The 14,509-nt window shown below is 43.4% G+C and overlaps 1 long non-coding RNA gene across 3 annotated transcripts in view; it reads right to left on the bottom strand.

Moving 5' to 3' along the window:
• LOC117595872 (uncharacterized) overlaps positions 1-14,239 on the bottom strand; it is a 15,371-nt gene extending 1,132 nt beyond the window's left edge. The window contains exons 1-8 of one of the 3 annotated variants that reach the window (XR_008301217.1): positions 13,835-14,239; positions 13,388-13,606; positions 10,308-10,457; positions 8,262-8,492; positions 7,815-8,033; positions 4,735-4,884; positions 2,689-2,919; positions 2,242-2,460 (exon numbers count right to left, since the gene is read on the bottom strand). This is a non-coding gene — a long non-coding RNA (uncharacterized LOC117595872). The remainder of the gene's footprint in view (positions 1-2,241; positions 2,461-2,688; positions 2,920-4,734; positions 4,885-7,814; positions 8,034-8,261; positions 8,493-10,307; positions 10,458-13,387; positions 13,607-13,834) is intronic. The other 2 variants (XR_008301219.1, XR_008301218.1) reach the window with 2 other exon arrangements.
• Positions 14,240-14,509: the final 270 nt, after the last annotated feature.

Here is a 14,509-nt window from a genome sequence, read left to right as displayed (position 1 = left end):
GGAGGACTCAGACAGCCGTTCAGACATTATGTTTAATTTCCCGGCCTCCCCAAAAGAACAACGGACTCCTCGCGTGCGTCTCAACCCCTGTGTCAGACAAGAACCAGACCTTATCCTTGTTGAGGACCAAGGGGAAGGCGAACAGGGCAATTTCAGCTCACAAAGAGTTACCCTGAGCCCCGACAAAGTCACTAGCCTCAGGACAGCCACACAGGCCCGTTTAAGTGTTGAACTCAACACACCTTCTGGAGTACAATGTGACTCCCAGGAGGACGGGCCTAACAGACACATAAACACGATCAGAAAAATGGTTGAATGGAAGCTGACTGTCCGAAAAAAATGGCTCATTATCGGAGACTCCAATCTGTCTAAAATCCCACCGTTTAAGAATCCTGACCTCCAAATAGAAAGTTACCCGGGGGCTACGTTCAGACACATCGAGGCTGTGATCAATAAAAATACTGCTTCCGCTGACGTGGAACACGTTATTTTGGCGTTAGGGATCAACAGCCGGACGCAGAATGCCAAAGACACTGCCATCAAACAGATGCAGGCGGCTTTGAGAGCGGCAAAAGAAAAGTTCCCTCTGGCACAAATTTGGGTTCCAGAGGTGAACTTTTCAGGAATGCTCCCAACAAGGGAGCAGACACAATTGACCGTCCTGAACGCCTATATCTGTGCCAACCTAAAACATATCCCAGCCCTGTCCAGAACTGAGTTCCACACGGAAAGTGACAATATACACTGGACAGTGGACACTGCCAGAAACATGCTCCAGCACTGGCTCGAATATTTAAAATAAATCTCCCCATAAGCCTGCATGCACAGGAGGGGAATCGAAATGTTGTCATCTTATCCAAAAAATTCCATATTACTCCCCCACAACTTAGCCTGCTCAACAGGGGTTTGACCTTCATTCCATCTGGCAAAATGAGCAGAAAACACCATGTAATGCAAACACGATTCGACCTACAACAATATCATAGGAGACTTAAATTGGCATCTTACTTTCAAAACGACGACGATTCAAATCCCCCTCCGTTTACACCCAAATCGAACTGGGTCCCACCTGCAGACAAATTACCCGCAGAACTTGGCACGTTATTTGAAAGGGATCTGGAATATTTTAAGAAATATTTCAGACCGTCCCGGGAAGAGCCTAACCTCACCCCGGCGGAAATTAATGCTCTAAAACAACTAAAGGACAATAAGCAGATGGTCATTAAACCTGCAGACAAGGGCAGTGCAATAGTAATATGGGACCGGGAACAATATTTATGGGAGGGATACAGACAATTGAACGACCCCAAATATTACAAGAAATTGGATAGACCCATTTATTTGGATACAATACCCATGGTTAAAGATATAGTCCAATCTCTATATTCAAAAAAATATATCAACGCAAAACAAAAGTCCTACCTGATGGGGAACGGGGAACCTAGAAATAGGAGGTTTTACATGCTCCCCAAAATACACAAAGACCCAGCTAAATGGAGCAAACCCTACGAAATTCCCCCAGGTAGGCCTATTGTATCCGATTGCGGCAGTGAAACGTACTACACGGCCGAATTCTTAGATTTTTACTTAAATCCCCTCTCGATTGGCCACCCCAGCTATATAAAAGACACGTATGATTTTGTCCAGAAAGTCAAAGGACTTAAAATTCCCCAAAAGGCTATCTTGTTCACTATGGACATAGATAGCCTTTACACAAACATTGACATCCAAGAAGGAATACAGGCCATTAAAAATATTTTCCAAAAAAATCCGGACACCTCCAGACCTGACAAAGAAATTATCCGATTATTAGACATAAATCTAAACCGAAATGATTTCGAGTTTAACGGGGAATTTTTCCTGCAAATCAAAGGCACGGCGATGGGCAAGAAGTTTGCCCCAGCCTATGCCAACATATTTATGGCAGAGTGGGAGGCTTCGGCCTTATCCCGATGCCACAAACAGCCCCTCCACTATTTCAGGTATCTGGACGATATCTGGGGAGTATGGACTCACTCTGAGGATGAATTCAAGGAATTTGTGACCACACTAAATAACCATAACCCATCTATAAAATTAAAATCCACCACCAGTCAGCTATCGATAGACTTTTTAGACACCACGACTTACAAAGGTCCAGATTTCAATTCGACACAAAAATTGGACATAAAAGTCTTCTTCAAAGAAACTGACACGCATGCCCTACTGCATAAAAGGAGTTTCCACCCCAAACACACTTACTCCGGCCTTATTAAGTCGCAACTCCTGAGGTTCCATCGCATATGCACCCGGGAACAGGACTTCACAGAAGCGACGCAAACCCTCTTTAAAGCACTCAGGCCCAGAGGATATAATAGGTCCTTCTTGAGGAAGGTTTTTAAATCCTACCGGACAAGAGGGACCCCGGCAGAGGGCACCAGCGTGCCCCTCGTCCTGACATTCTCCTCGGCCGCTCTGAAACTGACCAGAGAGGTAAAGTCTAATTTCCAGAGCATATTGGGACAAACACAAATATTTAAGGACCACAAAGTCATTGCAGCATTCAGAAAAAACAAAAGTTTACAGGACCATCTAATCAGAGCTAAACTTCATCCTCTCCATAACACGAAACCCAAACATCAGGGACAATATTGGGAACAAAAGGAATTCGTACAAAACAAATTCACAAAAGACGTTTTCTATACTCACCGATTAGGCACGGTACACAGTAAAAACTGCATTTATCTGGTCACCTGTAAACAATGTGGAGCCCAATATGTGGGAGAGACGGGCAACACCATTCTGGTTAGAATGACACAACATAAATACAATATCCTAAGAGAAAGAGAAAAGAACACTTATCTGGTACAGCACTTCCTGAGCCACGGATGGGGGTCCTTCCGGGTCACGGTCCTGGAGGCCAACCTGCAGTGGTCCGTGCTTCAGAGAAAAAGGGCAGAGAGAATTTGGATTAATAAATTAGGCACTACATATCCCCAAGGCCTGAATGAGAAGTGAATCCAGTTGAGTGAGCAACACTGATGGCCTGTGCACATAGGTTAGCACCTACCCTCCTAAGCCCTAACCCTAACCCTAACCCTAACCCCAATCCTAACCCTAATCCTAACCCTAATCCTAACCCTAACCCAAACCCTAATCCTAACCCTAACCCTAACCCCAACCCTAATCATAACCCTAACCCCAACCCTGATCCTAACCCTAATCCTAACCCTAACCCCAACCCTAATCCTAACCCTAACCCCAACCCCAACCCTAATCCCAACCCTAAACCTAACCCCAACCCTGATCCTAACCCTAATCCCATCCCCAACCCTAATCCCAACCCTGATCCTAACCCCAACCCTAACCCTGATCCTAACCCCAACCCTGATCCTAACCCCAGCCCTAATCCTAACCCCAACCCTAACCCCAACCCTAATCCTAAACCTAATCCTAACCCCAACCCCAACCCTAACCCCAACCCCAACCCTAATCCTAATCCTAACCCTAACCCTAACCCCAACCCTAATCCTAACCCTTAACCCCAACCGCTAACCCCAACCCTAACCCTAATCGGCCCGTGCCTCATGTTTGCAGTAAACTCAACTGTCCACAACTTCCTTTTTAGAATCGGTATAATAATTTTAATAAACACAAACTTTGGGGAACATGGAAAGATGGGTTTATTATTTTATTTATTTTATTTTTTCATTTATTAACATCAACATCACTTATTTATATCCAGATATTAATAAAAAACATTTTGTCATTTTTTGGAAAAGACAGCTTTTTTCTGATTGGTTTGGAGCTGTTTCTTTTTAAACTGGAGCATGGAAAAGGCTCCTATTGGCTCATTCAAATTGAGTCCCGCCCCCCACATTATAAAAAGGAACAACTGAGGATGCAGAATTTTATTCATTGCTTCCAGCTCTTTAGAGAGAAAGCCTCTAACACTTTTTGCATTCCAAAACCTTATATTCTGATCCTAAATACACATTGGTTTCTTTTCATTGTTTTATTTTTCAATATTGATTCATTTTTGGAGCTCATTGGTTTCAAGATTAGAACAAGCCTGCCTGAAGAAGGTTCCAAGAGAACCGAAACGTTGCAACGGCTTGTTCATTTTTGAATTTTTCACACACATATGTACAAAAAAATATCTCTATTTTCAATTTTGGAAAAAAAAGTTTGTTATTTTGATTTGTTTAAATTTTCATTTTCTAAAAAACTTTTTTTATTTGATTGGTTTATATTTACATTCATTTTATAGATAAAGAATTACTGATCACAGGGTTGGAGAACACTTGTGTAAAGTTTTAGATCATTCTCACCTCTATAACTGGTTTGAAATATATATAAAAAACATTTTTTATTTTCATTTTCTAAAAAAATTTTTTTTTTATTTTTTTTTTTTTTATTTTTTATTTCATTATATTTACATTCATTTTATAGATAAAAATTACACAAAAAAACATACAAGACAGATTTTGAGTTATACTTTCCTGACTTCAATTTATTTAACAAGTCCTTGCTTTTGTTTTTTCACAAAAAATTTCCTAAATCATGGCTTTGCCACAGAGAGATGGTTGGACGGTGGTCACACATAAACGCAGGCATGCCATTCAGGGCACAGTCTGGCCTCTGCCCCGTCCGTACCACAATACTCAACATCATGCACAGGGAGAGAGAATGCTCTCCTATGCAGAAGCAGTTAAATATGGTGGCCACATGAGGGCAGCAAAGACCATAACTCACCATAGTGAGCCTTATCAGCGGTCTTACAGACCACAATTTTTTGAACCTCGGGCCCGTTCAGGACCCGGTACTTTGATGTTCTGGCAAAAATCCTTTTCGAAGGAACCAAGGGAGAGGGTGCAGGACAGAACACGGGCAGTTCGTTCACACCTGCAAAATAAAAACACAAATCAGAAACAAAACATAAAGCCCAAGCATTCAGATGACCCTAATTTTGTAGTAAAAACTCGCGCCTTATTTAAAATAATTAAATTGGTGCATCACAAAAACAACATCAGCCAGGAACAGCCTCCTGCAATTAATAAAATTGAAAAACACCTGTCGGAGGTCATCAAACCAGCTTTGCCAAACCCCACAACGCAAGCCTTTATTGAAGGCAATGCTAAAAACTGGGCCTACACCACCATGCTGATTCTTAAGAGCCATAATGAAGATGCATTGGTGGAGGAAATGGCTAAGCTCCAGCACGTTCCTTCCCAGGGCTGGGAGGAATGCTTTGATACGGCCATTCTGTGGGCTAAACGGGGTATTGGTAGAAGACTGAGGGACAAAACAATACATGAGGCTCATATGTTGGTAGGGGAGAAATGGCAGACCCCTGTTCCTGTTCCTGCTACCGATTCTGGGGAGAGGAGGGAGGAAGCGGAGACCCAAAGTGTCCCTCTTGCTCCTCCTCTCCTAGAAAACACAACGGCTAAAACCGTTACGGTACAGGCTTCGGTGCACACTGGGGAGGATGTACATTCTCTTTCGGGAATATCCACCCCATTAGTAATAAAACCGACTAAAACAGCGTCCACCATGACAGACCCGCTGAACGACTGGTCCCCTGTTAGGGAGGAGGACTCAGACAGCCGTTCAGACATTATGTTTAATTTCCCGGCCTCCCCAAAAGAACAACGGACTCCTCGCGTGCGTCTCAACCCCTGTGTCAGACAGGAACCAGACCTTATCCTTGTTGAGGACCAAGGGGAAGGCGAACAGGGCAATTTCAGCTCACAAAGAGTTACCCTGAGCCCCGACAAAGTCACTAGCCTCAGGACAGCCACACAGGCCCGTTTAAGTGTTGAACTCAACACACCTTCTGGAGTACAATGTGACTCCCAGGAGGACGGGCCTAACAGACACATAAACACGATCAGAAAAATGGTTGAATGGAAGCTGACTGTCCGAAAAAAATGGCTCATTATCGGAGACTCCAATCTGTCTAAAATCCCACCGTTTAAGAATCCTGACCTCCAAATAGAAAGTTACCCGGGGGCTACGTTCAGACACATCGAGGCTGTGATCAATAAAAATACTGCTTCCGCTGACGTGGAACACGTTATTTTGGCGTTAGGGATCAACAGCCGGACGCAGAATGCCAAAGACACTGCCATCAAACAGATGCAGGCGGCTTTGAGAGCGGCAAAAGAAAAGTTCCCTCTGGCACAAATTTGGGTTCCAGAGGTGAACTTTTCAGGAATGCTCCCAACAAGGGAGCAGACACAATTGACCGTCCTGAACGCCTATATCTGTGCCAACCTAAAACATATCCCAGCCCTGTCCAGAACTGAGTTCCACACGGAAAGTGACAATATACACTGGACAGTGGACACTGCCAGAAACATGCTCCAGCACTGGCTCGAATATTTAAAATAAATCTCCCCATAAGCCTGCATGCACAGGAGGGGAATCGAAATGTTGTCATCTTATCCAAAAAATTCCATATTACTCCCCCACAACTTAGCCTGCTCAACAGGGGTTTGACCTTCATTCCATCTGGCAAAATGAGCAGAAAACACCATGTAATGCAAACACGATTCGACCTACAACAATATCATAGGAGACTTAAATTGGCATCTTACTTTCAAAACGACGACGATTCAAATCCCCCTCCGTTTACACCCAAATCGAACTGGGTCCCACCTGCAGACAAATTACCCGCAGAACTTGGCACGTTATTTGAAAGGGATCTGGAATATTTTAAGAAATATTTCAGACCGTCCCGGGAAGAGCCTAACCTCACCCCGGCGGAAATTAATGCTCTAAAACAACTAAAGGACAATAAGCAGATGGTCATTAAACCTGCAGACAAGGGCAGTGCAATAGTAATATGGGACCGGGAACAATATTTATGGGAGGGATACAGACAATTGAACGACCCCAAATATTACAAGAAATTGGATAGACCCATTTATTTGGATACAATACCCATGGTTAAAGATATAGTCCAATCTCTATATTCAAAAAAATATATCAACGCAAAACAAAAGTCCTACCTGATGGGGAACGGGGAACCTAGAAATAGGAGGTTTTACATGCTCCCCAAAATACACAAAGACCCAGCTAAATGGAGCAAACCCTACGAAATTCCCCCAGGTAGGCCTATTGTATCCGATTGCGGCAGTGAAACGTACTACACGGCCGAATTCTTAGATTTTTACTTAAATCCCCTCTCGATTGGCCACCCCAGCTATATAAAAGACACGTATGATTTTGTCCAGAAAGTCAAAGGACTTAAAATTCCCCAAAAGGCTATCTTGTTCACTATGGACATAGATAGCCTTTACACAAACATTGACATCCAAGAAGGAATACAGGCCATTAAAAATATTTTCCAAAAAAATCCGGACACCTCCAGACCTGACAAAGAAATTATCCGATTATTAGACATAAATCTAAACCGAAATGATTTCGAGTTTAACGGGGAATTTTTCCTGCAAATCAAAGGCACGGCGATGGGCAAGAAGTTTGCCCCAGCCTATGCCAACATATTTATGGCAGAGTGGGAGGCTTCGGCCTTATCCCGATGCCACAAACAGCCCCTCCACTATTTCAGGTATCTGGACGATATCTGGGGAGTATGGACTCACTCTGAGGATGAATTCAAGGAATTTGTGACCACACTAAATAACCATAACCCATCTATAAAATTAAAATCCACCACCAGTCAGCTATCGATAGACTTTTTAGACACCACGACTTACAAAGGTCCAGATTTCAATTCGACACAAAAATTGGACATAAAAGTCTTCTTCAAAGAAACTGACACGCATGCCCTACTGCATAAAAGGAGTTTCCACCCCAAACACACTTACTCCGGCCTTATTAAGTCGCAACTCCTGAGGTTCCATCGCATATGCACCCGGGAACAGGACTTCACAGAAGCGACGCAAACCCTCTTTAAAGCACTCAGGCCCAGAGGATATAATAGGTCCTTCTTGAGGAAGGTTTTTAAATCCTACCGGACAAGAGGGACCCCGGCAGAGGGCACCAGCGTGCCCCTCGTCCTGACATTCTCCTCGGCCGCTCTGAAACTGACCAGAGAGGTAAAGTCTAATTTCCAGAGCATATTGGGACAAACACAAATATTTAAGGACCACAAAGTCATTGCAGCATTCAGAAAAAACAAAAGTTTACAGGACCATCTAATCAGAGCTAAACTTCATCCTCTCCATAACACGAAACCCAAACATCAGGGACAATATTGGGAACAAAAGGAATTCGTACAAAACAAATTCACAAAAGACGTTTTCTATACTCACCGATTAGGCACGGTACACAGTAAAAACTGCATTTATCTGGTCACCTGTAAACAATGTGGAGCCCAATATGTGGGAGAGACGGGCAACACCATTCTGGTTAGAATGACACAACATAAATACAATATCCTAAGAGAAAGAGAAAAGAACACTTATCTGGTACAGCACTTCCTGAGCCACGGATGGGGGTCCTTCCGGGTCACGGTCCTGGAGGCCAACCTGCAGTGGTCCGTGCTTCAGAGAAAAAGGGCAGAGAGAATTTGGATTAATAAATTAGGCACTACATATCCCCAAGGCCTGAATGAGAAGTGAATCCAGTTGAGTGAGCAACACTGATGGCCTGTGCACATAGGTTAGCACCTACCCTCCTAAGCCCTAACCCTAACCCTAACCCTAACCCCAATCCTAACCCTAATCCTAACCCTAATCCTAACCCTAACCCAAACCCTAATCCTAACCCTAACCCTAACCCCAACCCTAATCATAACCCTAACCCCAACCCTGATCCTAACCCTAATCCTAACCCTAACCCCAACCCTAATCCTAACCCTAACCCCAACCCCAACCCTAATCCCAACCCTAAACCTAACCCCAACCCTGATCCTAACCCTAATCCCATCCCCAACCCTAATCCCAACCCTGATCCTAACCCCAACCCTAACCCTGATCCTAACCCCAACCCTGATCCTAACCCCAGCCCTAATCCTAACCCCAACCCTAACCCCAACCCTAATCCTAAACCTAATCCTAACCCCAACCCCAACCCTAACCCCAACCCCAACCCTAATCCTAATCCTAACCCTAACCCTAACCCCAACCCTAATCCTAACCCTTAACCCCAACCGCTAACCCCAACCCTAACCCTAATCGGCCCGTGCCTCATGTTTGCAGTAAACTCAACTGTCCACAACTTCCTTTTTAGAATCGGTATAATAATTTTAATAAACACAAACTTTGGGGAACATGGAAAGATGGGTTTATTATTTTATTTATTTTATTTTTTCATTTATTAACATCAACATCACTTATTTATATCCAGATATTAATAAAAAACATTTTGTCATTTTTTGGAAAAGACAGCTTTTTTCTGATTGGTTTGGAGCTGTTTCTTTTTAAACTGGAGCATGGAAAAGGCTCCTATTGGCTCATTCAAATTGAGTCCCGCCCCCCACATTATAAAAAGGAACAACTGAGGATGCAGAATTTTATTCATTGCTTCCAGCTCTTTAGAGAGAAAGCCTCTAACACTTTTTGCATTCCAAAACCTTATATTCTGATCCTAAATACACATTGGTTTCTTTTCATTGTTTTATTTTTCAATATTGATTCATTTTTGGAGCTCATTGGTTTCAAGATTAGAACAAGCCTGCCTGAAGAAGGTTCCAAGAGAACCGAAACGTTGCAACGGCTTGTTCATTTTTGAATTTTTCACACACATATGTACAAAAAAATATCTCTATTTTCAATTTTGGAAAAAAAAGTTTGTTATTTTGATTTGTTTAAATTTTCATTTTCTAAAAAACTTTTTTTATTTGATTGGTTTATATTTACATTCATTTTATAGATAAAGAATTACTGATCACAGGGTTGGAGAACACTTGTGTAAAGTTTTAGATCATTCTCACCTCTATAACTGGTTTGAAATATATATAAAAAACATTTTTTATTTTCATTTTCTAAAAAAATTTTTTTTTTATTTTTTTTTTTTTTATTTTTTATTTCATTATATTTACATTCATTTTATAGATAAAAATTACACAAAAAAACATACAAGACAGATTTTGAGTTATACTTTCCTGACTTCAATTTATTTAACAAGTCCTTGCTTTTGTTTTTTCACAAAAAATTTCCTAAATCATGGCTTTGCCACAGAGAGATGGTTGGACGGTGGTCACACATAAACGCAGGCATGCCATTCAGGGCACAGTCTGGCCTCTGCCCCGTCCGTACCACAATACTCAACATCATGCACAGGGAGAGAGAATGCTCTCCTATGCAGAAGCAGTTAAATATGGTGGCCACATGAGGGCAGCAAAGACCATAACTCACCATAGTGAGCCTTATCAGCGGTCTTACAGACCACAATTTTTTGAACCTCGGGCCCGTTCAGGACCCGGTACTTTGATGTTCTGGCAAAAATCCTTTTCGAAGGAACCAAGGGAGAGGGTGCAGGACAGAACACGGGCAGTTCGTTCACACCTGCAAAATAAAAACACAAATCAGAAACAAAACATAAAGCCCAAGCATTCAGATGACCCTAATTTTGTAGTAAAAACTCGCGCCTTATTTAAAATAATTAAATTGGTGCATCACAAAAACAACATCAGCCAGGAACAGCCTCCTGCAATTAATAAAATTGAAAAACACCTGTCGGAGGTCATCAAACCAGCTTTGCCAAACCCCACAACGCAAGCCTTTATTGAAGGCAATGCTAAAAACTGGGCCTACACCACCATGCTGATTCTTAAGAGCCATAATGAAGATGCATTGGTGGAGGAAATGGCTAAGCTCCAGCACGTTCCTTCCCAGGGCTGGGAGGAATGCTTTGATACGGCCATTCTGTGGGCTAAACGGGGTATTGGTAGAAGACTGAGGGACAAAACAATACATGAGGCTCATATGTTGGTAGGGGAGAAATGGCAGACCCCTGTTCCTGTTCCTGCTACCGATTCTGGGGAGAGGAGGGAGGAAGCGGAGACCCAAAGTGTCCCTCTTGCTCCTCCTCTCCTAGAAAACACAACGGCTAAAACCGTTACGGTACAGGCTTCGGTGCACACTGGGGAGGATGTACATTCTCTTTCGGGAATATCCACCCCATTAGTAATAAAACCGACTAAAACAGCGTCCACCATGACAGACCCGCTGAACGACTGGTCCCCTGTTAGGGAGGAGGACTCAGACAGCCGTTCAGACATTATGTTTAATTTCCCGGCCTCCCCAAAAGAACAACGGACTCCTCGCGTGCGTCTCAACCCCTGTGTCAGACAGGAACCAGACCTTATCCTTGTTGAGGACCAAGGGGAAGGCGAACAGGGCAATTTCAGCTCACAAAGAGTTACCCTGAGCCCCGACAAAGTCACTAGCCTCAGGACAGCCACACAGGCCCGTTTAAGTGTTGAACTCAACACACCTTCTGGAGTACAATGTGACTCCCAGGAGGACGGGCCTAACAGACACATAAACACGATCAGAAAAATGGTTGAATGGAAGCTGACTGTCCGAAAAAAATGGCTCATTATCGGAGACTCCAATCTGTCTAAAATCCCACCGTTTAAGAATCCTGACCTCCAAATAGAAAGTTACCCGGGGGCTACGTTCAGACACATCGAGGCTGTGATCAATAAAAATACTGCTTCCGCTGACGTGGAACACGTTATTTTGGCGTTAGGGATCAACAGCCGGACGCAGAATGCCAAAGACACTGCCATCAAACAGATGCAGGCGGCTTTGAGAGCGGCAAAAGAAAAGTTCCCTCTGGCACAAATTTGGGTTCCAGAGGTGAACTTTTCAGGAATGCTCCCAACAAGGGAGCAGACACAATTGACCGTCCTGAACGCCTATATCTGTGCCAACCTAAAACATATCCCAGCCCTGTCCAGAACTGAGTTCCACACGGAAAGTGACAATATACACTGGACAGTGGACACTGCCAGAAACATGCTCCAGCACTGGCTCGAATATTTAAAATAAATCTCCCCATAAGCCTGCATGCACAGGAGGGGAATCGAAATGTTGTCATCTTATCCAAAAAATTCCATATTACTCCCCCACAACTTAGCCTGCTCAACAGGGGTTTGACCTTCATTCCATCTGGCAAAATGAGCAGAAAACACCATGTAATGCAAACACGATTCGACCTACAACAATATCATAGGAGACTTAAATTGGCATCTTACTTTCAAAACGACGACGATTCAAATCCCCCTCCGTTTACACCCAAATCGAACTGGGTCCCACCTGCAGACAAATTACCCGCAGAACTTGGCACGTTATTTGAAAGGGATCTGGAATATTTTAAGAAATATTTCAGACCGTCCCGGGAAGAGCCTAACCTCACCCCGGCGGAAATTAATGCTCTAAAACAACTAAAGGACAATAAGCAGATGGTCATTAAACCTGCAGACAAGGGCAGTGCAATAGTAATATGGGACCGGGAACAATATTTATGGGAGGGATACAGACAATTGAACGACCCCAAATATTACAAGAAATTGGATAGACCCATTTATTTGGATACAATACCCATGGTTAAAGATATAGTCCAATCTCTATATTCAAAAAAATATATCAACGCAAAACAAAAGTCCTACCTGATGGGGAACGGGGAACCTAGAAATAGGAGGTTTTACATGCTCCCCAAAATACACAAAGACCCAGCTAAATGGAGCAAACCCTACGAAATTCCCCCAGGTAGGCCTATTGTATCCGATTGCGGCAGTGAAACGTACTACACGGCCGAATTCTTAGATTTTTACTTAAATCCCCTCTCGATTGGCCACCCCAGCTATATAAAAGACACGTATGATTTTGTCCAGAAAGTCAAAGGACTTAAAATTCCCCAAAAGGCTATCTTGTTCACTATGGACATAGATAGCCTTTACACAAACATTGACATCCAAGAAGGAATACAGGCCATTAAAAATATTTTCCAAAAAAATCCGGACACCTCCAGACCTGACAAAGAAATTATCCGATTATTAGACATAAATCTAAACCGAAATGATTTCGAGTTTAACGGGGAATTTTTCCTGCAAATCAAAGGCACGGCGATGGGCAAGAAGTTTGCCCCAGCCTATGCCAACATATTTATGGCAGAGTGGGAGGCTTCGGCCTTATCCCGATGCCACAAACAGCCCCTCCACTATTTCAGGTATCTGGACGATATCTGGGGAGTATGGACTCACTCTGAGGATGAATTCAAGGAATTTGTGACCACACTAAATAACCATAACCCATCTATAAAATTAAAATCCACCACCAGTCAGCTATCGATAGACTTTTTAGACACCACGACTTACAAAGGTCCAGATTTCAATTCGACACAAAAATTGGACATAAAAGTCTTCTTCAAAGAAACTGACACGCATGCCCTACTGCATAAAAGGAGTTTCCACCCCAAACACACTTACTCCGGCCTTATTAAGTCGCAACTCCTGAGGTTCCATCGCATATGCACCCGGGAACAGGACTTCACAGAAGCGACGCAAACCCTCTTTAAAGCACTCAGGCCCAGAGGATATAATAGGTCCTTCTTGAGGAAGGTTTTTAAATCCTACCGGACAAGAGGGACCCCGGCAGAGGGCACCAGCGTGCCCCTCGTCCTGACATTCTCCTCGGCCGCTCTGAAACTGACCAGAGAGGTAAAGTCTAATTTCCAGAGCATATTGGGACAAACACAAATATTTAAGGACCACAAAGTCATTGCAGCATTCAGAAAAAACAAAAGTTTACAGGACCATCTAATCAGAGCTAAACTTCATCCTCTCCATAACACGAAACCCAAACATCAGGGACAATATTGGGAACAAAAGGAATTCGTACAAAACAAATTCACAAAAGACGTTTTCTATACTCACCGATTAGGCACGGTACACAGTAAAAACTGCATTTATCTGGTCACCTGTAAACAATGTGGAGCCCAATATGTGGGAGAGACGGGCAACACCATTCTGGTTAGAATGACACAACATAAATACAATATCCTAAGAGAAAGAGAAAAGAACACTTATCTGGTACAGCACTTCCTGAGCCACGGATGGGGGTCCTTCCGGGTCACGGTCCTGGAGGCCAACCTGCAGTGGTCCGTGCTTCAGAGAAAAAGGGCAGAGAGAATTTGGATTAATAAATTAGGCACTACATATCCCCAAGGCCTGAATGAGAAGTGAATCCAGTTGAGTGAGCAACACTGATGGCCTGTGCACATAGGTTAGCACCTACCCTCCTAAGCCCTAACCCTAACCCTAACCCTAACCCCAATCCTAACCCTAATCCTAACCCTAATCCTAACCCTAACCCAAACCCTAATCCTAACCCTAACCCTAACCCCAACCCTAATCATAACCCTAACCCCAACCCTGATCCTAACCCTAATCCTAACCCTAACCCCAACCCTAATCCTAACCCTAACCCCAACCCCAACCCTAATCCCAACCCTAAACCTAACCCCAACCCTGATCCTAACCCTAATCCCATCCCCAACCCTAATCCCAACCCTGATCCTAACCCCAACCCTAACCCTGATCCTAACCCCA

Source organism: Pangasianodon hypophthalmus, chromosome 29, assembly GCF_027358585.1.
Source record: "Pangasianodon hypophthalmus isolate fPanHyp1 chromosome 29, fPanHyp1.pri, whole genome shotgun sequence".
Lineage (NCBI taxonomy): Eukaryota > Metazoa > Chordata > Actinopteri > Siluriformes > Pangasiidae > Pangasianodon > Pangasianodon hypophthalmus.
This window is presented reverse-complemented; position numbering and strand designations above follow the sequence as displayed.